This window comes from Canis aureus, chromosome 9, assembly GCF_053574225.1.
Source record: "Canis aureus isolate CA01 chromosome 9, VMU_Caureus_v.1.0, whole genome shotgun sequence".
In the NCBI taxonomy this organism is placed as follows: Eukaryota; Metazoa; Chordata; class Mammalia; order Carnivora; family Canidae; genus Canis; species Canis aureus.
This window is the reverse complement of record NC_135619.1, coordinates 46120309-46148197: the sequence shown is the minus strand read 5'-3', so window position 1 is coordinate 46148197 and position 27889 is coordinate 46120309. Positions and strand designations below refer to the sequence as shown.

The following is a 27889-nucleotide window of genomic DNA, read 5'->3' as shown; positions in this document are numbered from 1 at the left end:
GCTCTGGTTCCCTCCCGCTTCCCTTGCTCATCTTTCCCTTTGTTTGGTCACCAGGGGAACTGAGCAGGCTTTGAACCAGGTAGCTGAGGCTCCCTTTTTATTTTGGTTTCCAATGAAACACAATGCCTGAGGTTCCTGTTTAAGCTTTGAGATTGTTAAGAAAGTTGGTGAGGGATCGTTGGGGGCTTAGGTCGGAACAAGCAGTTCTAGCTTTTCAGTGCTGCGAGCCAGGCCAGAGGACAGGCCTCGGGGTAGGATGGCGCCCTTCCTGCCCCCAAGTGTTGAACCTTTGGCCTCAAAATCAGAGGCCCCAAGTGGTTCAGCTGAGGCGGAAAAGCAGTGGGTGGGGGAAGGGAGCTTTTGAGCTGCCTCCTCTCTGCCTTGTTTTTCCTGTTTCGTGGTGGTTGGTACCGTGGGCCCGTTCAGAGCACAGACACGGGCCTGCGATTTGAGGCCAGGCCGGGGCTTGCAGGCGAGCATTTTTTATGAGCCCAAAGAGTTATTCTTTAAAAGCCACCTGCAAAGCTGATTATAAACGGGTGGGAATAGAATGGAGGGGTGAGGGGTGTTGAGCTCTATTTTCAAATCGTCTGGAGGTGAAACGACAGGAGGGGTGGGGACGTCGAGGTGGGTGGCCTCCTTCGGGCAGGTCTCCTAATGGAACTTGGCTTTCCAGCTAGGAGGACAGGCTCGGAGGCCAGGCCGCAAGCCCTGTGCGTGGGCAGGCGGGGGCCTGTTACAGTCCCACCCCACCGTCTCTCCTTGTGTCCACTGTGGGGATGTGCACCGTCCCAGCCTATGGCTTGGGGATGGAGAGAAGTGGAGCTTTTCATTCTTCCAAGTCCCGACACCAGGGGAGAAGATCCTTGCCGCCCCCCAGCGTGGGCTCTGCAAGGGAGGCAGCAGCTTTTGCGGAGGTACCCGCAGTCTTGACCTTTGTGTCTGGCCTGGGCTGTGAGTGAGTGCGGGTGTGCAGGCTGTGCATACGTGTGAGTGCAGGCACTCATGCGTGTGTGTCTCTCTGGCTTTCAGGAGCCCCTGTGTTGATTTTGGCCACTGCCTTGACTTCGGCAGAGGAGTGGCTCCCTTTCAAACACCGCAGACATCCTCCAGATAATATATAATGGCACTCTCCAGTGGTGTTCCCGATATTTCGGAAAGGCCTTTCTTTCCAGGAACCCGTAGTGCTTTTCCAGACTTGGCTCTGGGAGCTGGGAGATGGAGGAGGCGGCTCACGAATCCTGCTTTCCCGTAGCAGGGGAAGCGGGGCCAGACCCCTGGTTTCCTGCCCTTTATCCTGGATCCTGGCTGGGACCGTCTGGAGGTATCTTTGCATGTGTGAAACCCTGAGGCCTCTTTTTAATTTAGATGTTTCCCCAAACTTAAGTCTCAGTGAAAGCCAATCTTTTTGTTTGTTTGTGTTAAGTTAAACAGTAGTTAATTTAGAGGTTCATTGTAGGTAAGGAAAAAAAAATGAAGGAATGCTGCACTAGGGTCTCAGTTCAGTGGGCCTGTCTAGAGCCCTTGTAATGGAGCTGCTTGGCACAAGCAGTAAGGTCACAGTGGGGCACAGGGGTGCCAGGCTCGGGGACCTGCCCCTGATTCCCTTTCTAGGGGAGCTGCTGGCTCAGAAGGCCCAGCAAGGCCCTGGCCCAGGGAAGGTATCTGGGACTATGGAGCTGAGCATCTGCCCCTGTCTCCTGCCCCTCCTGCAGTGTGTGCCGACCCTGTAGGGTGCTGTGGGCTAGGCACTGTCAAGGGGTTCCCAGCTATGAATTCATTTAGTCTTTACATCACCGTTATGAGATGACTTAGCTGCAGGGAAAGAATAAATGAAAGGCCTGCAGAGGCTCAGGCGGTTCCAGCTGGTATTTCTAGGGTTTTCTGCTCTGGAGGCCAGTGCACAAAGACCACGTGTGTTACAGGCAGAGGTGGGGTGCTGGCGTGCTCTGCCCCGTGCTGTTCCCTTCCTTCCTGGGAGTAACTGGCTTTTGGTCCGGTGCTTTCTGTCCTCAGCCCGTGTTCATACAGTCCCTGCCTGTGTAGTTGTATGTTAAATGGTGTCACACCCAACATAGCACCCTGCACGCACCCTGTCCTTTCCTGTGCCCTGGAGCTGTGGCGGTTGGACTGGCTCCTGTTCATGGATGAGACCCTGGCTGAGGCCTGGAGGGGCTGGGGGACTTGAGGAACTTGTCTGGGTCACTCTTACAGGTGGCAGGGGGACCAGAAGCTGGGTTTCCTGCCTCTGCGGGTTGCTCCGTGTATTGCACCTGTGGCCCTGTGCCCCCATCCCCCACCCCCACTGCACTGGGTTCAAAGACTCCCCGGTATTTGAGGAGGGAGGACAGGAGCAGCCAGCCTCAGTTTCTTCTTTTCTTTGTTGCCACGATTTTTTTGGTACCTGGCTCACATTTCCTGGGTGGGGGGGCGGAGGTGCACCTACACCCTTGCCTGCTGCCCTCTTTTTCCGGGCCTCCGAGAGTCAGCTTCTTAGGGACTTGCCGCCTTGCCAGTTTTTCTCCTCCCAGGGTAGCAGTTATGCTTTTATTGCTTCTTGATGAAGCAAATATGTAATGACAGAAAGCTACTGTGAATTTGGGAATGCTTCTAAATGAGTTTGCATTTTATGTCTCACAGTGGCATCCTGCAACATTTGGAAGTTAGTCGTTCTCTGCACAGAGAGTTTTGGAAGAGGCCGAGGTGGGGAGCCACAGCTGAGCCCTTCTTGGCTGGGCCCCAGGGGCAGCCGGTGGGATTCCAGTTATGCCTCCCTGCCCCTGCTTGGTTTCCCGGCTCTGGCCTTTTCTTCCTTCTCTGCTGGCTCTTAGCCACTCAGCGCTTGCCTCGCTCACTTAGCGCCTGGGTAGAGGATGGGCAGGAGGGAGCTGGAAAGGACAGGCGTGTTGGCAGCCTCTTGGCAGTCCTCATCACCCTCGCTTCGGGCATTGTGAAACTCTTGGCTCTGAGGACATTTGGAGGGTTCTCAGGGGATGTCACTGATCTATGAATGACTTGGGGCTCCTTGGATGATTGGAGGTCTCGGGAGCCCCTCTGGTAGAGATTTTTTATCTGGGGCTCCTGGAGGCTCTGCTACTGTGATCCAGACACACTCATGTCACCTCATCCCAGAGCCTTGAGGCCTAGAAGGGTGGTTCTTAAACGTGACTGGGCATCCGAATCACCCAGAAGGCTTGTTAAAATACAGATGCTGGCCTCCATCTTCAGGGTTTGTATCGGTCTGGGGTGGGGCCTGAGAATTTGCATTTTTAAAGAGTGAGCAGACACCTCAAAGCTACTAGCAAGGGAGGTAGACACAGGCAGGGGTGAAGAACTGGGGCTGCTTTTGCCACCTACTGTAGAAGTCTTGACGTAGATGGTGACTGACGATTTTTACAACCTCGTGCCTCCTCCTCCCCCTCCCAAATAAGGGAAAGCTGTGTTCTTTCTCAGTTTGGGTGGCAGGCCTGGGGACAGAACTGTGCTCCTGTACCCTGAGCAGGGTGGCTCCTCAGGGGTCTCCTGTTAGCATGATATAGGTGCCCACCAAATACTAGATGTGCTGAACGGTGATGCTGGGTGCCTTTGGAGGGGGTGTGGTGGCCATAGTCCAGCAGGAGATGTCTGACAGATGCTGAGGTGTTGTGTGGCTCCAGTCCAAGTCACCAAGGGCCACAGCAGTTATGGGGCTGATTCCAGGTCCCAGAGCAGAGCCCAGGCTGGCTCCCCAGCCTCATAGGTGTGCCCTGGAGTCTGGAGGAGGCCAGAGGTCAGGGAAGCCGGCCTTAATGCTTGAGATGGAGTCTGAGCCTAGGATGACCTCAGGCCCTGCTACACGCCCCACACAGGGCGTCTGATTGCAGGGTGGCCTGGAGCCCGTGCACAGCCCCCGCCCCCGCCCCGCTGCCCCCCTCCAGCTCCCTGTTAGGCAGACCAGCTGTGTGTTCTCTTTTGGCCAGCGGCCCCCTTCAGATCCCTCTCCCGAGGTACTGGCCTTACTGACACGTCTCTGCTCCTGGCTCCTGTTGCATTTGGCTAGGCCCCCTACTTCAGAAAAATCCTAGGGAGTTTCTGGTCCTCTCGTGTGGCTTTGGGGGCCTCAGAGGAAGTAAAACCTCCTTCTGGCCCCAGCCCTGAGGGTTCTCTCTCAAGTGGTGGATGGCAGCAGCCTGTTGTCTTTAGCCACAGCGGCCTTGGGGTGTGGAACCAGACAGAAACTTAAGGCCCTCCAGCTTACCAGCATGTGGGGTCCAGCAGGACCTTGCTCCCCCCTGCCTCCCTTTCTGTTGGGACCCTGGGGGGTGGCATTTAGGAGAGGAGTGGGTGTGGAAAAACCATCCTCTTTGAACTGTCAGTTCAGAGAGCTTGGCAGTGCTTGGGGGGACCCTGTTCTTTCCCCTTGGAACAAGGAGAACAGTCGTGCATTATGTAGCAGGGCCACAGGGGACCTGCGGTTTGCTCTTAGAGCTGCCTGTGGCTGCAGCGTGATGCTGGACAAGCCATGCCTGATCCTTGCCTGTAACACTGGGGTGCGGGACGGGGGCTGGGTTATAGGACGATAGGAGTGCTGTGTTGTGAATGCCTTACCTGGATTATCACATGGAGATGATCTCTAAGGTCTGGGTCAGTGCCAGCATTCTGTGTTTCTGTCCTCTTTTTTTTTTTTTTTTAAGATTTAAAAAATTTATTCATGAGAGACGCAGAGAGAGGCAGAGACATAGGCAGAGGGAGAAGCAGGCTCCCCGTGGGGAGCCTGACGCGGGACTCTATCCCAGGACCCCGGGATCACGACCTGAGCTAAAGGCAGAAACTCAACCACTGAGCCACCCAGGTGCCCCTTTTCTGTCCTCTTGGTGGGGGTTGCTCAGTAGAGCCAAGCACTTCTAGAGGTGATCTTGAAGTTGATTTCCTGGGCTTACCAGCCTGGCCTTGAGACTAGCTATTTTGCTAACACAAGACTCTTATCTTTAGAAGTCTTCTGTGTCCTCAGCTTTCAGGAATTTGTTCCCACCCTCTAGGGAGTGTGTGGGTGGGGCCAGGTGAGTGAGTTTTCCTTATGGATCCAGCTGTGCTCTGCATCTTGGGCCCTCTATGCACTCTTATTCTGCAAATGCCTGCTTGGGGTGTGGCCACTTGGGAAGCCAGGTGCCTGTGGAGGGTAAGGGAGCCTTATTTGGGATTGGTGAAGGGTCCCTTAGCTCTGCCTTCTATCTAGTCAGGGTGTGGTCCGGGGGTGAGGAGAGCATCTCTACCCCACTGCAAGGTGGACCGTTCATAATCGGTCCTTTGTGTAGGCTTAGCTGCGTCACAGGGCTGGTGCGAGGTAGGAGAAACTCCAGCCTGAGCCAGGGAGCAAGGATTTCAGCCTGGAATCTGCCCAAGGGACTGGTGTCAATAGGCAGCCTTGTCCTTCACTGTGTTTATTTCCAGAGCGCTGCTCTAGCCCTTCTTTCCCTTGTAGCGGTTTGAAGAAATCAAACCATAGAATGCCAGAGCCCAAAGGGAATGATACTGTCACCTGGTCCTCCCCCCTTAGATGAAGAGACTGAGGTCTATAATGGTGATCTGACTTGTCCAAGGATGCTCTGCCATGGGTTCATTCCTGGCGGGGCTGGTTTAGGTAAGGAGTGTTTATTCAAGCACATATAAACCGTCTTCTGAGGTCATCCTTGCGGGTGGGCTCCAGAACACCTGCGGACAGACAGGCAGCCTGAGCCTCTGTGCTCTGAAGGCAGATGGATGGAGCTGCTGGGGTTCCGGCTGGTGTGTGGGTGGTCAGGTTCAGGTGCATTTCACACATGACGGCAGCTGTGCTTTGCCACGTTGGAGGTGGTGGAGGACAGGTGGGTCCTTGTATGGCTGTTATTGTACTCGGATGTCCCCGGGACTGGCTCCTGAGATTGCAGTTGAGGAGGGGAGTGAGAGATGAGCCAGAGGGTCAAGGCGGGTGGTGCCGGTGGTGCAAGTGGTCACGGTCCTGACACTAACAGTGAACACTTATTACCACGTGCCCAGCCCTGCGCTAAGTCTGTGATGTGCTTTATATCCATGAATCCGCATAACCACACTGTGCAGTGTAGATACTATTCCATTTTCATCTCCACTTTACACAAGAATTTGAGCTTCAGTGAGATTAAATAATTTGCCCCAACCCACATAGCTCGTGAGTGGTATTCTGGCCTTTGAACCCCAGGCTCCCAGATCCGAGCCCGTGATCCTCACCACTGGCCTGACTGGAGACCGGGAGCCCCTCACGAGAGATGGAACTGGGTCTCCACCTCCTTGGGTCCCAAATGCCTTTCTTCTGACACAGACATTCTTACACATTCCTGCGGAACCTGGAAGTGGTCTGTTTTTAGAGCTGCCTATGACTGCTGTGTGATGCTGGACAAGACACCTGCTTCTCACCTATAACATGGGGGGTGCTGAGTGATAGGTTGGTGGGGGTGCTCCGTTGTGAAAGCTGCTGGGGTTCTGGTCCCTGCCCCTGTAGGGCCCAGTGCCCTGTCAGGCAGCTCAGGGCAAGATGGCGGCTTCTCTTGGGCCTCTTCTTTCCTCCCCACGTCTTTTCTGTTTCCCGCTTGCTGTGTGCGGCACCCCAGGCACTGGCCATCCCCAAGGCTGTTCTTGGAGGAGGCTGGCCTGGGCCTTGCCTCTGGGGAGAGGCAGACTGTCAGGCCTTCCGGGGAGCATAGGGGTGCTGGCCATGCCTTTACTGGCTACTTCAGAGTGTGGCACCTTCCTGGCCATGTCAGGGTTGGGGGGGCCTGTGTCTCTGGAAGTGCTTCAGGCTCCACCTGCTGACACAGTCATGGTGGGTATAGGCCCTGTGTGGCTGGTTCATATCACGCCCTCCCATTATCCCCACAACAAGGGAGGAGGCATTAGCTCTTTTTACAGGTGAGGGGGTCAAAACCCCGAGAAGTCAAATAGCACACTGAGGCTCGCATGCTGCATACAGATTCACGCTGGGTCCTTGGGGGCTGCAGTGCCCGGAGCGAACAGAAATTGGCAGCTGCCTCAAGAAGACAAAAGCACAAACCTCAAACAACAAGGAACCACTGCTCAGCCTGGCTACAGGGTCCTGGGTGAGGACAGGTTGGGGAGAAGAGGCGTTGCTGGCTTCCTCGGAGAGAAGAGGCCAGATGGAGAGCATTCCCAGGTTCGCAGGCACCACTTACCCATTAGGCTGGGGCTGGGACATCGCTCAGAAGAGCTCAGGCGGGTGAACATCGTGGTGCAAGGACAGCGAGAGCCAGTCTGAGCCTGTCTCTTGAATCTGGCCTTGACTCTGTGATTTTTTTTCTTTGCATTTCAAGCTACGTCGTCATCTAGACCTGTTCATAGGCCGTGGGAGCCTGGTGAATAACACTAATGCAGGAGTCATATGAATTAACTCTTTGAATGCTGTGTGCCTGGCACTGTTCTTAGCTTTTTTACATCTAAGCCCTGACCTATGAAATCTGCACAATAGCCCTGTCAGGTGGGCACTAGTATCCTCATTTTACACATGGGAAAACTGAGGCCCAGAGAGGTTTAGTAATTCTCTCTCTTTTTTTTTTTTAAAGATTTATTTATTTATTTATTCAGAGAGAGAGAGAGAGAGAGAGAGAGGGGCAGAGACACAGGCAGAGGGAGAAGCAGGCTCTGTGCAAGGAGCCCGACGTGGGACTTGATCCTGGGTCTCCAGGATCACACCCCGGGCTGCAGGCGGCGCTAAACCGCTGCGCCACCGGGGCTGCCCAGGTTTAGTAATTCACCCAAAGTCCTCCAGCTAGTAAGTGGCAGAGCTAGGATTCGAATCCAAGGCTTTCCAGTCAATAGGACCATGATTCCCTTAAAATCAGGGACCTCCATGTGGCCTTTATTTCAATCTCCCAAGCTGGCCTAGCACCTGTTACTGAGAAGCTTTAGGACAAGTTGTGATGGTAGGATGACGGGTGTTTGGGTCCTGCCCTTTGAGGGAAAGCTGGCTTCTGCAGGTATCCTGTCCTGGCTTCCTGTGGGCTTGTGAGATGGGCAGCAGCCCTGAGGCCCACCCTTGGTGTCCTGCAGCCACTTACTAAATGGGGGGGCACCCCTGTACAGAGGGAGAACCCAAGGATAGGTGGAGGAGGCAAGGCTGGGGAGATAAGCCCAGGAGACACGGTGTCCAAAGCCCCTCATTAGCTCTTCTTCCCTTTGGGGAAATCGGTATTGTCTTCATGTCACAAGTGCCATCAGGTGTTTAATTTTCTGGGCGAGGTAAGATAGCAGATAATTTAGAATTTAATCAGGTTTTCAACTCATGGGGATCCCTGGGTGGCTCAGAGGTTGAGTGTCTGCCTTTGGCTTAGGTCATGATCCCAGGGTCCTGGGATCGAGTTCGGCACTGGGCTCCCTGCAGGGAGCCTGCTTCTCCCTCAGCCTATGTCTGTGCCTCTCTCTCTCTGTGTGTGTGTGTGTGTTTCTCATGAATAACTAAATAAACAAAAAGGGAAAAAAGGGTTTCAATTCATGGCTGGTAGAGGAGGAGGTTCTTATTTCTCTCTTTATCCACCATGCCTGGCATGTGGTAGGCACTTAGGGAATGTTCATTGCATGAATAAGTTAAAAAAGAAAAACCTCATTATGGAAAATTCAAGTACAGGAGTAGAGAATAGCATAATGAATCCCAATGTACCCATTACCCAGCTTCAACCCTTAGCAGTGAAGCCTCCCTGTCATATTTAGCCATCTGGGCTAGTTTACGGTGAGATTAGTGCACCCATGTGAACTGCTCTTCTCACTTGTAAAAAGGACAAGCCTCCAGGGATGGCATGATATTATAGTTCTAATGCAAACTCACCCTTGTGTGGCCATGTCACCACTGTGCCAGGCATGGTGCAGTGCTCCAGAAGGTTTGAATGACTTGGTAACTGGCCACATGGCACCACTCCAGCCCCAGGGTGGGAGGAAAGTTTCCAAAGGATGAGTCCAGCCAGATATTTGAGGTGATTAGACATATGGGGCCAGAGGCACCGCAGCCAACAAAAGTCTATCCACTCAGTTCACATTTCCTGGGGGGGGAAGGGGAGGTCGGGTCATTTCATCTTTTTTAATGACACTCTTAAAAAATATTTTATTTATTTATTCATCAGAGATAGAGGCAGAGACATAGGCAGAGGGAGAGAAGCAGGCTCCCTGCAGGGAGCCTGATGCAGGACATGGTCCCAGGACCCTGGAATCACGCCCTGAGCCAATGGCTGATGCTCAACTACTGAGCCACTCAGGGGGTCTCTTTTTAAGGACATTTTAAATCTAAGAAAAAGTATGGAGAATAGCACAACAAAGACCCATGTGCTCACCACTGAGATTTAACAAATAATAAGTACTGCTTTTTTGCAGATCAGGGTCAGGTGCTTGAGAGGCCAGTGGGTGACAGGCCCATGAACAGGCATTTCTTTGTCACGGTCAAAGATGTCACACGCCGTACAGTGAAGGGAGCCCTAGGAAGGCCTCAACCTACCTTGGAGGAGTTCCTGGAGGAAGTGATAAAGTGAGCTAAAAATCAAATCTGGAGTATGTCTGGGTGAGTCAGGCAAAGGGGGATGGTGGCTAATGGTGAGGAGGTGGGCCAGGCAAAGAGTGTGACCAGAGGCATGAACAGTGAGTATCAAGCTCTGGGAAGGGTGGGTACGGGATGCGTGAGAAGGCGTGGGCTGGGAGCAGCTGAAGAGAAAGAGACCTGGGGGTGGGTGACAGCGCCCTGGGTGAGTCAGCAGAGGGACCAGCTCGGCCGTCTTCAGGGCAGCAGTGGGCTCTGGGCGTGTCCTGAGGCCTGCTCAGCGCGCGGCTGCCTGCGCTGGACACTGCGCATTGAGGGGACGGTTGGGGAGCCACACAGTCTGGTGGGGAGGGTGGGAGCCATGTGAGGAGTAGTGGGGGGAACCTGACTGTGTCGAGAAGGCTCCAGGCCACGTTGCGAGGCCCGAGGGAGAGAAGTAGTACTGGTGGGAGTTGTGTGGGAGATGGAGTCTAGCTCAGAATATCTAATCATCAAACTTTCCAGAGAAGGAATGAACTGTGGGGTCATGTGTTTCCTGGTCTCAAGTGCGTTCGGGTAGACTGGTTGAGGCTGGTGGGGGTGTGGAGGGAGAAGCTCTGCCTCGCCTGGTCCCCAAGGCCCCCGCTCACTCTGTTGTCAGGGGTGAGGGCGGGGTAAGTGACCCCTGGCACAGGCGGTGGGTACACGCCAGGGAAGCCTCTGTGGAGGAGGCGCTGGCCCGTTGCCATGGGAACCACCTCTGCTGTGAGTTTCTGGTTCTGAGGATGCCCTGGATGGGAATGAGCTCACTCCACCTGCGAGGTGATGAGTCAGCCTCCCTCTTGCTCTCCAGGGCCTGGTTGCTCCACAGACCCCTGAGGCTTCCTGCCCCGATGTGGGCTGTTGTCACTGGAGGAAAGATGGACACAGTAGAGGCTGGAGGAAGTGATAGAGTGAGCTAAAAGTCCAATCTGGAGTATGTCTGGGTGAGCCAGGTAAAGGGGGATGGTGGCAAAAGGTGAGGAGGTGGGCCAGGCAAAGAGCTTGGCTGGCGGCCCTGGTTGGGGGGGGTGGGGGCTGACTTCAGAGGAGGCAGGAGGAAGCCTCTAGTCCAGTTGCCCAAACCTTGGCCCTCAGCAGGGGCTGACCTGTCCCGTCTGCTGGCCACTTGGCTCATGTCGCCTGGGCACCAAGTACAGCTGTGCTGGCCTTGGGCTTGCAGTCCCCTGGGCTGGACGGACATGGAGGATGTGGTTGCAGGTGTGTGGGCGCAGGGTTGTGGTGGAAGGAGGTGGGCAGGCCGGTTGTGAATGTCCGTCAGTCAGGCCTGAGGGGAGTTTCTGGATATGGATGAGGGTGAGATTTGAGTGGGAAGGCTGAGGGGGCACTAGTTTGCCAGTCAAGTCCTAGGCATTTGGAGGTCAGGGGTCATGGCTGATGGCTCCTGCCCCTCTCCAAGGCCATGGGTCCAGGTCTTCTTCAAGACCCTAAGAAATCCAGCCTCCCGCCCCCCACACTGGGTTCCAGTCCCTAGGGAGCCTGTCCCCTCCCCCCAGTGTGGCAGCCTTGGGGGTGACACTGGAAAGGCCAGGGAAGTCTGGCTTCTGCTTGCCTGCTTATTTCGCTTGCATGGGCTTCTGTTTCCATTTGAGAAGACAAACAACTTTGGTGAGGGGGGTGGATATGCTCATTTTAACCCTTTGACCTAAACACACAATTTATAGGTTTAGAAACCTATTTTTATGTTTATACTCATAAGTGTATTATTTTGATAGTGGTAATCATAGTATGTATAGTTTTAGTTCTGCTTTTTTATTTCTCCACATGGCATTTTATCAAAGTTTGTTTTTTTAAATTTTCATATATAGTTGCACAGCCTTTGTGTTCCTTCTCTGGAGAAAGTGAGATCCAAGTATAGACTTTGTTTCATGAATATTTTTTTATTTGTACTGTTTTGCTTTTTTCCAAAAAGTTTTAGGAGAACACATTAAAAGGCTCATGTATAACAAAGTTTTAAAGTTGCAAGCTCTGAGCTTTGTCAGGGTATGGATGAAGTAGTTGAGAAAACAGTGTTATAAGAGGTTAGTTTTTTTTTGTAAGTTTGCCTTGACCCTAGTTCTGAGCTTCCTGGTAGCCAAAGAAAAGGGGAAATTGGAATTATCATACGTTTGTTTTCTAATAAAAGGAAGTATATCAGTTCATGGGAGAGACATTGTAAGTACTGAACACCAGGGTTTTTCCATTTTAGGAGAGTGGTGTGATGGATGATACCGTCAGTAGTGGTTTCATGGAACACACAGAGACCTTTTTTGCATATGGGTTCTTTTTTCTTTTTTTTTTAAGATTTTAATTTTTAAAAAATATTTTATTTATTTATTAATGAGAGACACAGAGAGGCAGAGGGAGAAGCAGGCTCCATGCAAGAAGCCTGACGTGGGACTCGATTCTGGGTCTCTAGGATCACACCCTGGACTGAAGGCAGCGCTAAACCGCTGAGCCACCGGGGCTGACCAAGATTTTAATTTTTAAGTCATCTCTACACCCAGCATGGGGCTTGAATTTACAACCCTGAGATCAAGAGTCACATGCTCTACCTGAGCCAGCTGGTGCCCCTGCATATTGGTACTTAAATCAACCCCCAGTAGACAGGATGTTAAGTCACAGTTATATGAAGGCATTTCTGTGAGAAGCTGAATAATGAAATCTCATCCTCCTGCTTCTAGAGGTTCAGCCTAGGCCAAGACCTCACTCCTTGCAGATGCTTGGGGCTGGAGAGCCATCTGTGGGGACTCCCGGGCCCTGTATTTATTAGAGGTTTTCCAAGACCTTTACAGAGAAGAGGACTGTTTGCTTTAGGTACTAGGCATGTGAGGACCAAAGTTTTGGTAGGAAAACGAGAGTTTGGCCCATCTGCCTTTTCAGAAGGAAGGCAGTGGAGGCCAAGGATATCCTCCAGAAGCACTTTTGGATTTGCTCTATGTCTCAGCCAGGCGCTCTGGCCCAGAGCAGGGACGAGGCCCTCCTGGAAGGAAATGGCTTGCCCGCTGGGGCTGGGCCTAGCATGGGAGCTTTACCGGCTGCTTTACTCCTCAGTGAGGTGACAGATATTCTCTTAATTCTCCCAGGGGTGGACATTTCCATGGTTTCCAGTTTGGGGCTATCCTAGGTAATGCCACTATATATATATATTACTTTCATCCGGACACTTTCCTGCATTTTAGGTTAGTATCTGGGGATCTGAATGAATTGGTCGAGGGAGATGACCATTTTACATATTCATCGGTTGCCTTCATAAGATAGACTGACTTAGGGCAGCCTGGGTGGCTCAGCGGTTTAGCGCCACCTTCCGCCCAGGGTCTGATCCTGAAGACCCGGGATCGAGTCCTACATCAGGCTCCCTGCATGGAGCCTGCTTCCCCTTCTGCCTGTGTCTCTGCTTATGTCTCTCTTTGTCTCTCTCTCTCTCTGTGTGTGTGTGTGTGTGTGTGTGTCTCATGAATAAATAAATAAAATCTTAAAAAAAAATAAGATAGACTGGCGTAATGTGCCACCAGCAATACACAACCAATTTTTTTAGCTTATTAGAATGGAAAGTGATGCTTATTGTGGAAAATGCAGCAAAGTATAAGGAAGAGAAGAAAGATTACCTGGAATTCTAACATACTAAGAGTATGAGGTGTTGGTTTTGGGTGCTGCTGTAGCGAACCCACTGCCTCTTGTCAGGCAGGGGTTGGAGTTGTGATCTGTGGCAGTCTCCCCCTCCCCCGCATAGCCGTCCCAGGTACCCCCTCCCTGGAAGGGGGCGCCCGATTTTCTTCTGACCCAAAGTACCTTAGCCACTGGTCCACCTGGCTGTGGGTTTACATTTCTAATCTGAAGTCCTTGCTAACATTTTAATCTAGTGCTAGATGCATAGAAGGTGGTGCAGAGAACTGTCGGGACTGAAATATTTGGGAGGAAAATGTGAAATATTATCCCCCAGTGACAACTTAGCAGATTCTTCAGTAGCTACCACATGCCAGGTAGGGCCTAAGTGGCAGGGACACAAGGCTGATGAGGGTCGGTGGAAAAGTAGTCAAGACGTGGGATCCATGTTGGGGAAAATTTTACCCAAAACCTGACTGCTGACCACATCCTCCCAGTTCCTGTCTGTCTGTGAGGCTTGTCTGATAAAATTGAAGGGAAGCGGGAGAAGTCCTATATAAGAACCTAAAGCTGCCGACTCTGTGTCCTGTTCTCACTACACCCCCCTTCACTTCCCTGAACCGAACAGTCCATGGCCCGGGCGACGCTGTCCTGTCCCCCATCTGTAGGAGGAAGCCTCTGGGTAGGAGAGCCCACTTCCTGTGCCGGCTGGGCCCTTGCTGAACTCTTGACTGGGGTACAGCCTGCTCCCCCGCCCCTCCGCAGTGTTAACTTCTGTCACTGGGCAGCTCCAGTCACCCGAACAGTTACGTATCTGACCGAATCTCCCAGATGCTGTGGTGGGAAGAGGAAGTTGGGCTGCTCATGAAATGACTTGACCTGAAATAGGGAATGAGGCCTCTGTTCCTGGGAACTCTTAGGAGCCAACTAAAGATTTTTTAGGTGGCTTCAAATGCCAACATGGGTGAATGCATTTGGAACACTTGGTGCTGTGCGAACACTAGTGACACACCTGGACGTTTGCGTCATTTTCAATATGGAAGAGGTGAGGCACAGAGGGTCCCTTTCTCCTGCAGCTCTGGCTCTCCCACTTTTTCATTGTAATCTAGTGCTAGATGCATGGAGTTGAGTGTGCTTTGGTCAGGGACCATACCTGGAGGTCCACAGTGTTTCTTGGGGGAGGAAGAGACGGTGCTTCCATGTTGGTATCTTGGAACTGGAACCTTCAGGCTGTCTTGGAGGTGCATCTAGAGGATGCTAATGCTGAGTATCCTAATCTGAGGAGTGTTCTATGGCCAGCCCAGCCCATCTGACACAGTTGCGGACAGTCTTCCAATGTCCAGGGGCTGTGGATGACCAGAATTTTGGAGCTGTGGGATTTGCCAGAGGGATTCTCAGTGTTGGGACATTTCCTTGGGGGCACCGAAGGGGGAAGCCACTGGAATGTCTCAGCTGCTGTTCGTGTTGTTTGGGTAAAGAGCTCCCTGTCAGGGCCTCATGGTGCTCCAGCTGGCGGCCATGTGGACAGGCTGGGATTGATTTGTTCTGTCTGGCTTGCTAGACACTCTACCTTCTTTGCCTCTCCCCACCCAGAAAACCACAAGGACTATAAAGACTGGTCCAATTAAGACTCACGGTAATTGGGAAGGAGAGAGGGACTCCTGAGGAGACAGTGACTTATGCTTTGCTCTGTGAGGGAGAGGTTCCTTTGCCCAGAGGAGTGGAGGCACATAGCAATTAAGGACCTCCTGCCCGCACTTTGTTAATCGGGCACCCACTCCAGGTGACCACAACTTTCCTGTAGGTATTCTGGTCCCAGTGGGCTTGTCTGCTCTCTGCCACCCATGTGGAGAGTTTCCCTCCGATGCCATATTTACTAAAGGATGGTCCAAGGCCCATCTAGGGTTCATATACGAACTGTAGCGTCCAGAGCCTTTCCCAGACCTGCTGAACCAAATGCTCTGGGTTCAGGGCCCAGAAATCTGCATTTCTAGCAAGCTCCCTACTTAATGTTTAGATAATGCTAGAGACCTCTATGAAGGTTTACATGGAGAATATTGTTGCTTCAGTCTGAATGGTAGGAGTTTCCCGCAAATGTGAACCAAATGTCTCTTCTGGATCCTAAACCCACATTATGTAGAGGGAAAGTAAGGAAAGGAAAGAAAATCTGTTTTTGCTTCTCTGATGGTGCATTGTTTTGGGCCAGTTGACTGTCTGCAAGGCTGTTTTATTTTTTAATTAAATTCTTTTTTTTTTTTTTTTTTTAAGGAGGTTCCATGCACAAGGTGGGGCTTGAACTCATGACCCTGAGATTTAGACTTGTCATGCTCTTCTGACAGGCGCCCCTGCAAGGCTGTTTTTTTTTTTTTTTTTTTTGTGCAAGGCTGTTTTAAAGCAATACTGCAGTGCTAATGTTGGGGGCCACGCTCTTCTCATCCTGGGCATTCCGAAGGGCCGTCTCTAACACACAGGTGGCCCTGCCTGCTTACTGAGCACAAACATCTGTGTCTTTCAGTGAACATCCAGCTCTGTTATTTAGTTTCCTGTGGAGAGAGGGCTTTTCAGCATTCTGTATCCTGCCTCGCCCTGTACCCCACCCTGTCGCACCTTAGTGACCTCTGAACCTCTAGTGTCCATTGAGCCAAATTTGGACTGTGAACTATTGTCTGGGTTCTAGCTTTCGTGCAGACAGTGTGACAACAGGAGTTTGGGGTTGGCTCTAGACTGTGAGTGCCGCCTCATTGTCACGTTCCTGGGTCTTTTCAGCCTGGGGTCTGCTAGCAGCAGTGTGTTTTATTGGCACAGACTCAGGCCCCTGATGATGGACCCAGGCAACCAGGAGCCTAGAAGGCCCGTGAGATTCAGTTTAAATCTTTAAGTGCAATGCAACATCCCTGGGCATCATTTTGGGGGCTCTAGGTCAAGCACCCCCTGGTTGCCTCTCAGACTATCAGGAGTTTCTCTACGGATGTGGTACTGTGGGGGCCACAGTATAGAAGGGGATCAGGGATCTCAGAAATGGAGGAGACTGAGTTTGGTAGAGGAGGCCTCAGCTCTACAACTAGCCATTGATATAGAAATATAGAACGGACTAGGGTTACCAGGGTTAGTATGGAAAAGGTGGGGCTTGGAGCAAAGATCCAAGAAAAAGGATCCCTAGAGCACTTATTCTGGAAGCCTAGAGTTGATGAAATCTACCAGTCAATACAACTTCACTGAGAAACAGTTTTATAAAAGACAGTCCAATCAGGAAAGGTTCTAGTTGAACAAAGTTCTAGTTGCACTGTGTTCTAAAGGCACTTGGGATTGGTGCAGCCTGTGGACCAGCATCATGGCTCATCTATGTAGCAAAAGCTGTGAAAATGTTTATACCCTTTGGCCTGGTAATTCTACTCCCCCAGCCTCCAGGATTTTGCCTGCAGAGGACTGTCCAACAGAATAGAAATGTCTAAGAATATTCTCTGGGCTATCTAGAAATTTGTTTCCAATGTCTAAGTAACATGGGGAGGGGGCGTACATTTCATGAACCTACCTGATAGTGATAGAACATATTTTTTCAAGCCTTTAAAATGACATTTATAAAGATTATACAGGAATGAAATATTCAGTAGTCTGTTGAATGTTAACACTATATGGTATGTGCATTATAATCAGCTGCAACTGTCAAAACCAGTGTAAACAGAAAGATGATAAGCAAAAATGAAAACGTCTGTTTTGAGGTTGTAAGATGAAATACTTCTTAAGAAAAAATTGTATTTAGGGGCACCTGGGTGGCTCAGTTGGTTAAGCACCTTGTCTTCTGCTCAGGTCATGATCCCCACGTCCTGGGATCAAGCCCTGTATTGGGCTCCCTGCTCAGTGGGGAACCTGTTTCTCCCTCTCCCTCTGCCTGCTGCTCCCCCCTGTTTGTGTGTTCTCTCTCTGTCAAATAAATAAAATCTTTAAAAAAATCGTATTTAAATTTTATAGCAAGTCAGGTAATTTCTATCTGAAGCACTATCCTTCTCTGAATATTTATTTATTTATTTATTTATTTATTTATTTATTTATTTATTTATTTATTTATTTATTTATATTTTTTGCTTGGTGGCTACGTGAGATTTAACCATCTGTCCTGAGCATGCTCAGTGTGTGTGCTGTGTACTGCTAGGTGCTGTGGAGTACACAGAAGGTATAAGACATGGTTTCCTGAGTTAAAGAGTAGGGGAGGGAACGTGTCCTCTTGCTGGGGAGGTAAGATGTGCCTCCACTGTGCCAGCTGATTAGTGCTAGGTGCTGAGGCATGGCCCTAGCACGGGTGGGGGCAGCATGGGGAGGTGAGGACAGATAGGTGGATGTCTGGGCCTTTTGTTGGGGTTGGAAAGATCTTTCAGGACAGGGGAGCAACCAGCCTGGCAGCCCAGTAGAGTCCAGTTCTCTTGAGGTGGATGGACTCTGTCTGGATCCTCACAGCCCTGCATGAGATCAGAGATAAATAAGATGCCTGTTATTCATCCCATTTTTACAGACTGTAAACTCTAGTCCTGGAAATGGACTTTTCAGGAATCTCCAGAGTCTTCTAGGGACAGGGCTGGTGCTCCCCAGGCTTAGGAACCACCTCTGGAAGACTGCCCTTTTGGTCCCTTTGGGGCTGGTGGTAGAGGATCCACATTTCTTCTCCAGTGACCTTTTCTTTTCAGTCTGTCCCTGGCCCGCATGGGTGCCAGGCACTCCTGGGGGGCCGCCCCATCCACACTTGCCATTTGGGGATTTTGACATTTTGTTTAAGCAGGGATGTGATTGAGAACGTGTGAGGGTGAGAACCGGAGGTGCTGGCTCTTTAAGGCTCGGCCTTCAAGTGAATTTGGCAGAGGAGACACTGAATGTTTAATTTTAGGGCCAGGAGGGGGTGGGGGAAAGTCCCTACCACATCTGGTTTGTGTTAAGCCGTTCCCTTCAGAAAAGGGCTGTGTTTATGGTTCAAATCCGGCAGAGATGGGGATGGGGGGGCACCACTTTGCCCTGCCAGGCACTGGGGCGCCGAGAATGCACAAAGCTTCCTTCTGGTCCTCTGACCCCATCCCGAGTTCCAGCCTTGAGAAATCTGCGGCATCCACTGTATCCGTGGACCTCCAGCAGATGTTTGCCTTCAGACGGCCTCCAGCAGCTGGGCCTGGCGGGGCTCGGCTCCGTCCCTGGTGCCTCAGAACTCCCCCGGAGCTGGCCGACTGTCAGCTCGGCTTGTCTGGAGTCCTTGGGGCCCGGATGGTCAGGGGTCAGCAGTGCTGCTGGGATCCCGGGATCCCGGGATGAGGTGTTCCGAGCTGCCAGAGCCGGAAGGGCCTGCAGACACCGGCCCCAGTCCCCTCTTGGCAGATCTGGAAACTGAGGCAGAGAGGACTGAAGAAGCTAGTCCAGGGTCCTCACACAGCAAATCAGCAGCAGACGTGGGATTCAGACCACACTTCCCTGGCTCTCAGTTTGGTTTGGTGCTCTTTTCGGGGCCCCGTACGGCTTCCCCTTCTGCCTGCTGCTTGTATTACTCTTCCAGGCCCTGCTTTCCCAGAGGGCTGGCTCGGGGTAGAGACGTCTGGGAGGCTGTGATGCCTCCGGCCTGGGCGGCCTGGGCGGTCTGGGCTCGCACGGCCCCTGGCACCGGCCGAGAGCTTGGGAAACATGAATTGAATGACCGAGTGGTGTGGTCTGAGGGCGGGGGTGCTGGTGCTCCAGTCAGATGCATTGCTTCGGGCGGGGGGGCGGGGGGGGGGTACCGGGCTCGGGTCCCTGGAGCCAGGCTCTCCTTGTTCCAAGGCCCTGTCTTGTCTTCCCCAGTCCTTTCCCAGTTCTGCAATCTCGCCCAGCTGGTACAGAAGCCTACGGTTTCAGAGCCAAAAGGAGCCACTGATAGCAAGCATCCCACCCTTTTGAGTCACAGATAAGGAACCTGAGGCAGGGCCACACAGCTCATCGGTGGGAGCATCCACGCCGGAGCCCCGAGTCTGCATCCTCCTTGGTGGGAACTGAGGGCAGGAGGAGGAAAGGCCCATCTTGGCCTTTGTGCTTCTCCCTCTTCCCTGCAGCTTCCTGTCCTCCTGAGGGGGAGGGGATGGGAGTGAACTGGGACAAGGTTTCCCCAGAGCCCTCCCAGGCAGGGACTGGGCTAAGTCATTCCCTCGTGCCTTCCTAGAAGGGGAAATGGGGCACACTGGCTCATTTCCTTCCAAAGCCGGAGTCACCATGGAGTCTGTGCCCAGGGAGGGGCGGCACCCTGGTTCCCCATCACCTCTGGCCCTGGGGGCACTCCCCCGTTGCTGTTTTCATGAGGGGTGTAGGGCCGGGGAGGTCCTGTGCATTATAGCTGGCCCCCCACCTCAAGTCCACCTTTCCTGCCAAGGGGGGTGGGGGTGGGGCAGGTGTCTCTCATCTTTGGTGCCGGGCAGACTGGCGTTGGTGGCAAGGAGAGGAGCCAGGCGATGGCATTGCCCTGCTGCATAGAGTGGGCAGTTCTTAAACACTTGCATGGATCACGATTTGAAATGTTTTGGGTTGATAAGTCTTCAGTGTCTGTTCTGTTTTATTATGAGAGTATGACTTGCTTATGGTTAAAAAAAATTTCCCTGCATGTAATATGGTTATTTTTTTCTATGCCACACATAAAGGTTTTGTGTTTAATCTGCGTCCCTATATACTTAAAAATAGAGATTGTTTGTGGTAAACTAGACATAACATAAAATTTACCATTTTTACCTTTTTTTAAGATTTTTATTTTTTTATTCATGAAAGACAGAGCGAGGCAGAGACATAGGCAGAGGGAGAAGCAGGCTCCCTGCAGGGAACCTGATGAAGACATGATTCCAGGACCCCAGGATCACACCCTGAGCCAAAGGCAGATACTCAACCACTGAGCCACCCAGATGCCCCCCATTTTTACCATTTAAAAAATTTTTTTTAAATTAATTTTAGAGAGAAAGCATGAGAGTGTGTGAACACGAGTGGGGGGAGAGGCAGAGGAAGAAGTTGACCGCCTCTCCCCCTCACTGAGCAAGGACCCCAACTTGGGGCTGGATCCCAGGACCCCGGGATCATGACCTGAGCTGAAGGCAGAGGCTTAACTGATTGACCTACCCAGGTGCCCCCCCCCACCCCCATTTTTACCATTTTGAAGTGTGCAGTTCAATGACATTAAGTGCATTCACAGCATTGTGCAACCATCACCACTGTCCAGGTCTAGAGCTCTTGTCATCTGGCAAAACTGAAACTGTCCCCGTTAAACACAAACTCCCTATTCCCTCTTCCCCGAGCCCAAGACAACCACTCTTCTACTGTCTTCTCTGTGAATTTGACTGCTTTGGGTGCTGCATTAAAGTGGGATTGTATGGGGATCCCTGGGTGGCTCAGCGGTTTAGCGCCACCTTCAGCCCAGGGCATGATCCTGGAGTCCCGGGATCCAGTCCCACGTCGGGCTCCCTGCGTGGAGCCTGCTTCTCCCTCTGCCTGTGTCTCTGCCTCTCTCTCTCTCTCTCCTGAATAAATAAAATATATAAAAAAGGGGGGGATTGTACATTTTTTGTGCTTTTGTATCTGGCTTATTCACTTAGCATCATGTCCTCTACGTTCATCTGTGTTGTGCCCTCTGTTAGCATTGCCTTCCTTTTTATGGTTCACCAATATTCCGTTGTATGCATACACCACATTGTTTATCCATCCATCTTTTTTAAAAAAAAGATTTTATTTATTTATTCATGAGTGGCACAGAGAGAGGCAGAGACATAGGCAGAGGGAGAAGCAGGCTCCCTGAGGGGAGCCTGATGCTGACTCGATCCCAGGACCCTGGGATCACAACCTGAGCCAAAGGCAGATGCTCAACCACTGAGCCACCCAGGTGCCCCCATTCATCTTTTGATGGACATTCGGATTGCTTCCACCTTTTGGCTATTCTGCATAATACTGCTGTGAACATGGGTGTACATATAGCTCTTTGAGTCCTTGCTTTCAGTTCTTTTCTGTGACTACTCAGAAGTGCAATTGCTATGTATTGTGTATTGACTGTTTATGCTTTTCAGGCACTTTGAGCCCCCAAGGCAGGATTGATAGGTCCACAGACGGTTCTGGATACCACCTCTTTTTCCTCCCCCCAGGGCCAGGTCCGTGGTCAGTTGGGCTTGCCCCAGTAGCTGCCTACAGAGGTGGGCGGGCTGGCCAGCTGGGTCACCATGGGATCACTATGGGGTTACCATGGCTGGTGCTGGCTGTGGCACAGCTCTGGGGAAGTCTTGAGCCACCAAGTTAATGAGAAGCTCTGGCATCTTTTGGGGCCAGGTCCCAGCCTTTTTCCTGCTACAGATCCTGGGAAGGGGACTGCAGCCTCCTGGACACTCTGGAGAGGAGTGGGGTCCCCAGAACCAGCAGGGCCCCACTCTTCTCCATGCCTCCCACTCTGCCCCTCTCCCGATCTTCCTGTTCCAGGCTGTTTCTGTGCCAGAGGCTCTCCTGGAGGGTAATCGTGAGATAGATTTTTGGCCACTGAGTTACAGAGACTGATGTAAAATTTCCTAGCTTCCTTTGGAGAGAAGTTCTGTCTGTTGCTAGATAACAGAGCAGAATGTCCTCTCCCGATTTCTGTTCTCACCACATCTGCTGCACCTGCAGTTGACCACTGTCTCAAGCCGGGCTGCCAAGTATGGCTGCACCTGGAGCCCCACACAGAGCAAACTGGTTTCTGCCTGCTTGCTGGCTCCACCATGAGCCACGTCCATCCGTCAGCTCCGCTGGGGCTCCCTGGAGTGGGGCCATCTCTTGTTCTGGTAGTAGCTGGTTTGGTACCCTGTGCTCAGTAGATGCCCAGTGAGGGAGGAGAAAGCAGGGGAAGGAACTGTGGAATTTGGTGTCTCAGAACTCCTGGTTTTTGGTTGAGGGCTTGTTCTTTGCCAGCTGGGGTGCTTAACCCTCTGGAGCCTCAGTTTTTCCATCTCTGAAATGGGGGTCAAAATCTTAACTCTTAAAGTTGTTGCAAAGAGTATGTGTGATAACCGGTACAAAGTGCTTGTATGGTAAATAAATGTCACTGATTGTCAGCTGTGGTCATTGCTGTGCCCTTCAAGTGGGAGGGGAGGCACCAGCCACCAGGCCCAGGTGAGGACTTGGTGCTGGAAGGTGAGGTTTGGGGACTGCCCTGTGCTTTCCCTGTGCTGCTCTGTTGCCTGGTCCCAGGCCGAGCCCCCCGGGAGAGGCTGGATGGGAGGAGGAAGGGGTGGTGTGAAGCTCTCTGGCTGGGTGGCTGCAGCTTCCTCTCCATGCATTGTCATGGGGTTGCTGCCACCCACTTAGCAGGGATTATGTGTTTGGGGGAAGAAGGGGTCCAGGGTACCTTGGGCTTCATTCCAATGCTACATGTTCTTGGATCCCTGCACCCTCTCCTGCCAGACCCTCACTTCAACTCCAGGCATTCTGGCTCAGGACTCTCCACGCTGGGTCCCGCCTACCTTCATGGATTGCCGGCTCCCGGACCCCTGTCTCCCTTATATTTGAAGACAGGAAATAGCAGCCTCCGTGTCCATGAAGTGGGGTCCCCGTTTGTCCTGCAGGATAGGATGACTGGGACCCCATCCAGGCTCGGGGGAGGGAACAGAAGGGTGGTCCTACTTGCCGCTGTCTTCTCCTTGGAACTGTCCTGCCCCATCTGCAGGACAGTTCCTCTTGCCAGGCTGCAGTGTGTTGAGAAGAACTCAAGCTTTGGTGGTGCCAGTTCTGGGGTGAAGGGAAGCTCTGCCATCTTAGCCTTGTGTCCTTGAGCAGATCCTTATGCTGAGCTTTAGTTTCTTTTTCTGTCTAAAGAAGGCAATCTATCCTGCAGGGTCCCTGCCAAGACTAAATGAGACGAAGGATGTCAACCACTCCGGTTGATGTCCCGGACCTGGTGGCCCCCTAAGTGTGGGCAGGGATTGTTATCTCCTATGTGTGCACAGAGCCAAGGAGCGCTTCTAGCAAACGCCTCTTGCCCTTCTCTGCACAGGCAAGGTGGTAAGACTTCCTCTATGTTTCTCGGAGACTAGAGTTGCACCAACTTGCTTGATTATAGGGTTCACTTGGAGTACTTGATACTTGTTAAAAATTCTGATTCATGGGTCCCACCCCAGAACTCCTGAACCAGAATGCCGGTCGTTGGGGGTGGGATCTGCCTTTTCATTTTTTTTTAAAGATTTTATTTATTTATTCATGAGAGACACAAAGAGAGAGAGAGGCAGAGACACAGGCAGAGGGAGAAGCAGGCTCCATGCAGGGAGCCTGACGCGGGACTTGATCCTGGGTCTCCAGGATCATGCCCCAGGCTGAAGGGAGGTGCTAAACCGCGGAGACACCCAGGGATCCCTAGGATCTGCCTTTTCAGCATGTTTTATAATGAGGCCAATTTTGGAAACTCTCGCATTTGCTGCCCTCAGATTGCTGTCCTAGTGGCTGTGTCATTTGATTTCACAAGAGTCTACTGAGACAGCTATGAGGCAGGTGTGGCCCCCCCTAAAGTGGAAGATGTTCTAGGTGAGGAGACCGTGAAGCTTCTGGGACAGTCTGGGGCCCTGTGCTCCCTTGTGGTGGAACCAGAATTAGAACTTGGATCTCCCAGTGCCATGTGTCCATTGTCCCTGCAAACATTCTACTGAAGCATGGAAAAGGTGGGGGATGGAGAGAGGTGGGGTGACAAGAAGGAGGTGAGTATCATGGTTGTGGTGGTGGCAGAGGGGGAACAGTGGCGTCTTTCTGCTGCCCCATGAGGGAGGCCTGCAGAGAGAGACCAGCCATAGTGAATAGGTGGTAGGGCGGTGGCCGGCTGGGAGCCCTGACACCCACTCAGCTGGGGACACTTCCCCAGGTGTGCTTTCTGAAAGCCAGGCCCAGCTGAGCATGATAAGCCGTGGGTTTTGTCTCACGGCCACTGTGGGTCCATAGATAGAAGGAGGATAGGGAGGTGGCATGGGCCAGGTGGACAGGGCTCAAATATCATCTCAGGGCTGTTGGTGGAATCATCGAAGTCCTGTGGGTAGCTAGTGTCCACCTCTCCTGCCTTTCTACCCTGTATGGTTAGGTCTGGGAAGCCTTCTCGAAGCAGAGGCGGGGTGAGCCCCCTGCTCAGAGTGTGAGAGAAGTGAGGAGGGGCTGCTGCCAGGGTCAGCCGGCCCTTCCCAGTACAGGGCTCCACTGCCTCACCTGCTTTCTTGTTCCCAAGGTTGGCCTGGTCCATAAAGGAAAGCCCTTTCCAGTTTCCCTTTAGAAGGCTCTTAATGATTTCAACCAGGTTTTCTCTGGGTTTTGGTGGAAAGGCTTGGGGAGGGCGGGAGGGTGGCCCTGGACCTGCTCCTTTAGGCTGTTCTAAGACCAAGGCTGTCCGTCCCTCTGCACAGTACGACCGCCTTTCCCCGGCTCCACTCCTGGAGGGTGATCTGCCTGGGTCGGGGTGACAGGGGGCCCGTGGGCAGTGCGGGGCGGGGGGGGAGCCTCATGCGGGGCTGGTGCCCGTGCCCTGCTGCTGGGCCCTCGGGTGGGTCGGTCCAGGCTGGCCGAGCCTGTGATTAGAAGCTTGGGCTCTGCACCTAAATTCTGGCTCCTCCACGTACTGTTTGATGTGACCTTGAGTGACTTTGTGGGCTCCGTGTCTGCTTTGTCACCTGTAAGATGGGATCAGTGGTAGAGCCTACCTCACAGGGAGGTGGGGAGGACTGACAGAGCAGTGGCCGGTGGGCTTGGGAGGGCGTCCTGGCCGCTCAGATCCTTCCACGCTGACTTTCACATTAGATTGTCAGGCTGAGGCCTGTAGACCCTCCTTTGCAGCCGCAGTGAGGTGCTGCGGGTGTCTGGCTGGGCAGGGGCGTGTGGTGGAAAGCTGGCTTCCGGTGGTGGCACCTTCATCCATTCATCCATCTCTTGGCTCAGGTACAAAATCTGAGGGTGACCTCTGATCCCTCCTTGACCCCCAGGTGTACTTGCGTCCACCCACCTCTCTGTCTCCACTTAGCCCTGGGCTAAGCCTCTTTTATCTCTTGCCTGGACCTTTGTTTGGTCTCCTGACTGTTCTCTGCTGACGTTCTTGCCCACCTCTGATCTGTTCTTCACACCAAAATTAGGAATCTCTTTCCAAGATGCAGGTGTAATTATGTATCATCCAACACCTGATCCCTGCACCCCCCTCATCCTCACCCTTTCCGACCCTCCACTGAAGTCAAACAGACCTCTGCAGTGACTTCCGTTGTTCTCAGGAGAAACCATCCTAACCTTGCGTATGAGCCTCAAACCCCTGTGGTCGGCTGACCTCAGCCTCTGCCCCCCCGCCTTCCTCCTGCACCATTGTCCAGTGGTCCAAGGCTTCATTCCCTTGTGCCTGAGGACTGATTCCCTCCGCTTGGGTGGCCTCGCCCTCCTGACCACACCCTACCCCACACATGTGCATAAGGTGACCATATGGCTTGGTTTGCACCTGTTGTCCTGATGTATTTATATTTTTTAAAATTTAAATTCAATTAACATATAGTGTATCATTAGTTTCAGAGGTAGAGTTCAGTGATTCATCAGTTGCATATAAAACCCAGTGCTCATTACATCAAGTGCCCTTTTTTTTTTTTTAAGATTTTATTTATTTATTCATGAGAGACACAGAGAGAGAGGCAGAGACACAGGCAGAAGGAGAAGCAGGCTCCCTGAGGGGATCCCCATGTGGGACTCAATCCCAGGACCTCGGGATCACGACCTGAGCCACCCAGGTGCCCATCAAGTGCCCTCTTTAATGCCCGTCACCCAAATACCCCATCCCCTATCTACCTACCCTCTAGCAACCCTGTTTGTTTCCTATGGTTAAGAGTCTCTTCTGGTTTGTTTCCCTCTCTAATTACATCTTGCCTTATTTTTCCCTCCCTTCCTCAACGCTCCTCTGTTTTGTTTCTTAAATTCCACATATGAGTGAAATCATATAATTGTCTTTCTCTGATTGACTTATTTCACTCCGCGTAATACCCTCTAGTTCCATCCATGTCATTGCAAATGGCAAGATTTCATTTTTTGGATAGCTGAGTAATATCCTATGGGTGTGTGTATGTGTGTGTGTGTGTGTGTGTGTGTGTGTGTGTGTGTGTATACTCATTGATCAGTGGATGCCCTGATGTAATTATTAATAGCACCTCCTCTTATTTTGAAGTGCCCTGATTTGGATGATAAATTATATGGCCTCCCCTTCACATTTACAGTCTTATCACCTAATTAAAATTCCTCAGCTTTAAAAATTCACTGACTGGGGCACCTGGCTGGTGCAGTCAGTTAAGTGTCCAACTCTTAGTTTCGGCTCTGGTCATGATCTCAGACTCAGGACATGATCCAGTCTTGTATCAATCAGTCTCTGCACTCAGCATGGAGTCTGCCTGAGATTCTCTCTCCCTTTCCCTTTGTTCTTCATGTGTGTGCTCTTTCCCTCTCTAAAATAAGTAAGTCTTAAAAAAAAATTCATCGACTTCCTCAGAGCAGCAGTCAGGTGTGGGTATGCATGCACGCGTGAACACACACACATGACCAAGTTAGGGGCCTGTTTTAGCCTCATACCTTCCAGAACAATTCATATATACATTTAAACTCAGCACATACACCGTTATTTATATGAGTCTTTGATTAACATTTGTCATGCCTTGATTTCGGAGCCCATCGTGTTGACCTCAAGTCCCATGTGAATCCAGCTCACAGGCAGGGGATCCTGGAGCCAGGCAAGTCAGGAGCATCTGCTGTGGACCACTCTGGGGGAGGCTGCTGACATCAGACCAATCCAAGCCCAAACAAGCCAGTGGCCCACACTTTGGCATACACATCCCCAACTTGGCTGCCCCTTTAATTTATTCCTGATCTCTCTCAATGGGCTTTGTGTTCAGAAAGCCAAAAGAGACAAGAGTTCAAACCCTGTTTCCACCTCCCTAAAACTGAGACTTAGAAGAAAAACCTGCCCGGCCCATTCTATATCCCTAGGGAGCCACCAGCTCCAGGACCTTCTCTCGTGGCAGGATGTGAGCCCTGGGGGTGACTCTTAGCCCAGTGTCCTGGGCTGCCCTTTAGCTTCCCTCCCTGATCCAGGCCAGGGACTGCCTGAGGCCAGTTGCCCCTGTGGCTCTTAGATCCAGGACTGGTGCGGGTGGAGCTGGGTGGTTGGGTGGGTGATGCTGGCTGGTGCCCCATTATTTCCCACTCTGAGTGAAGGTAGAAGGCTTCACTGGAGGGGTCTCAGCCTCAGTTCCCTTCTCCACTCAGTGCTCCAGGAACCAGAAACTTGCTCCTAGGCACGGGGTAGTTGCTGTCATCGATGAGAGCTGTGGAGGTCTTCTACAGAAAGCCCCTGTGCCCCAAGGAGCACCAGTTTATAGGTACGGTCTATACCTTACCTATATACTGTTCGGGAAGTTTGTGCTCCCCCACCACCAGGCACCGGGGAAATTCCTCCCGGCTTGTGATGCTTCCAGTTCTTGGAATCCCAGCTCGTGCCGCCACCCCTGCTTTCTGCATGGGGTGCCTCTGGGCTCCCTGGAGCTTTGAACTTGCCCTCAGGAGGCTATGTTTCTACCTGTATTTGGTGTGAGGTCATGTGGCTGCTGCATGGCAGTCCCTCAGGTGGGAGGTGGGTGCCGTCGTGGTGTTGGCTTCAGGCTGGGCCAGACTGGTGCTGAGTTCCTATTGGTCATGTGTCTGTGGCAGGGTCAAGGAGTCCAGGGCTGGAGGAGGTGGGGTGCAGGGCCTGCTGGA

The 27889-nt window shown here is 52.1% G+C and overlaps 1 protein-coding gene across 4 annotated transcripts in view; it reads left to right on the top strand.

Moving 5' to 3' along the window:
- The window catches only part of ACTN1 (actinin alpha 1), a 93298-nt gene that overhangs the window by 10976 nt on the left and 54433 nt on the right, over nucleotides 1-27889 (top strand). The window contains exon 1 of one of the 4 annotated variants that reach the window (XM_077909754.1): nucleotides 23814-23835. The exons of the other annotated variants lie outside the window; for them this stretch is intronic. The gene's annotated coding sequence lies outside the window, so the exon portion shown is untranslated. Of the gene's footprint in view, nucleotides 1-23813; nucleotides 23836-27889 lie in introns of those variants that run through there. 4 annotated transcript variants of the gene reach the window in all.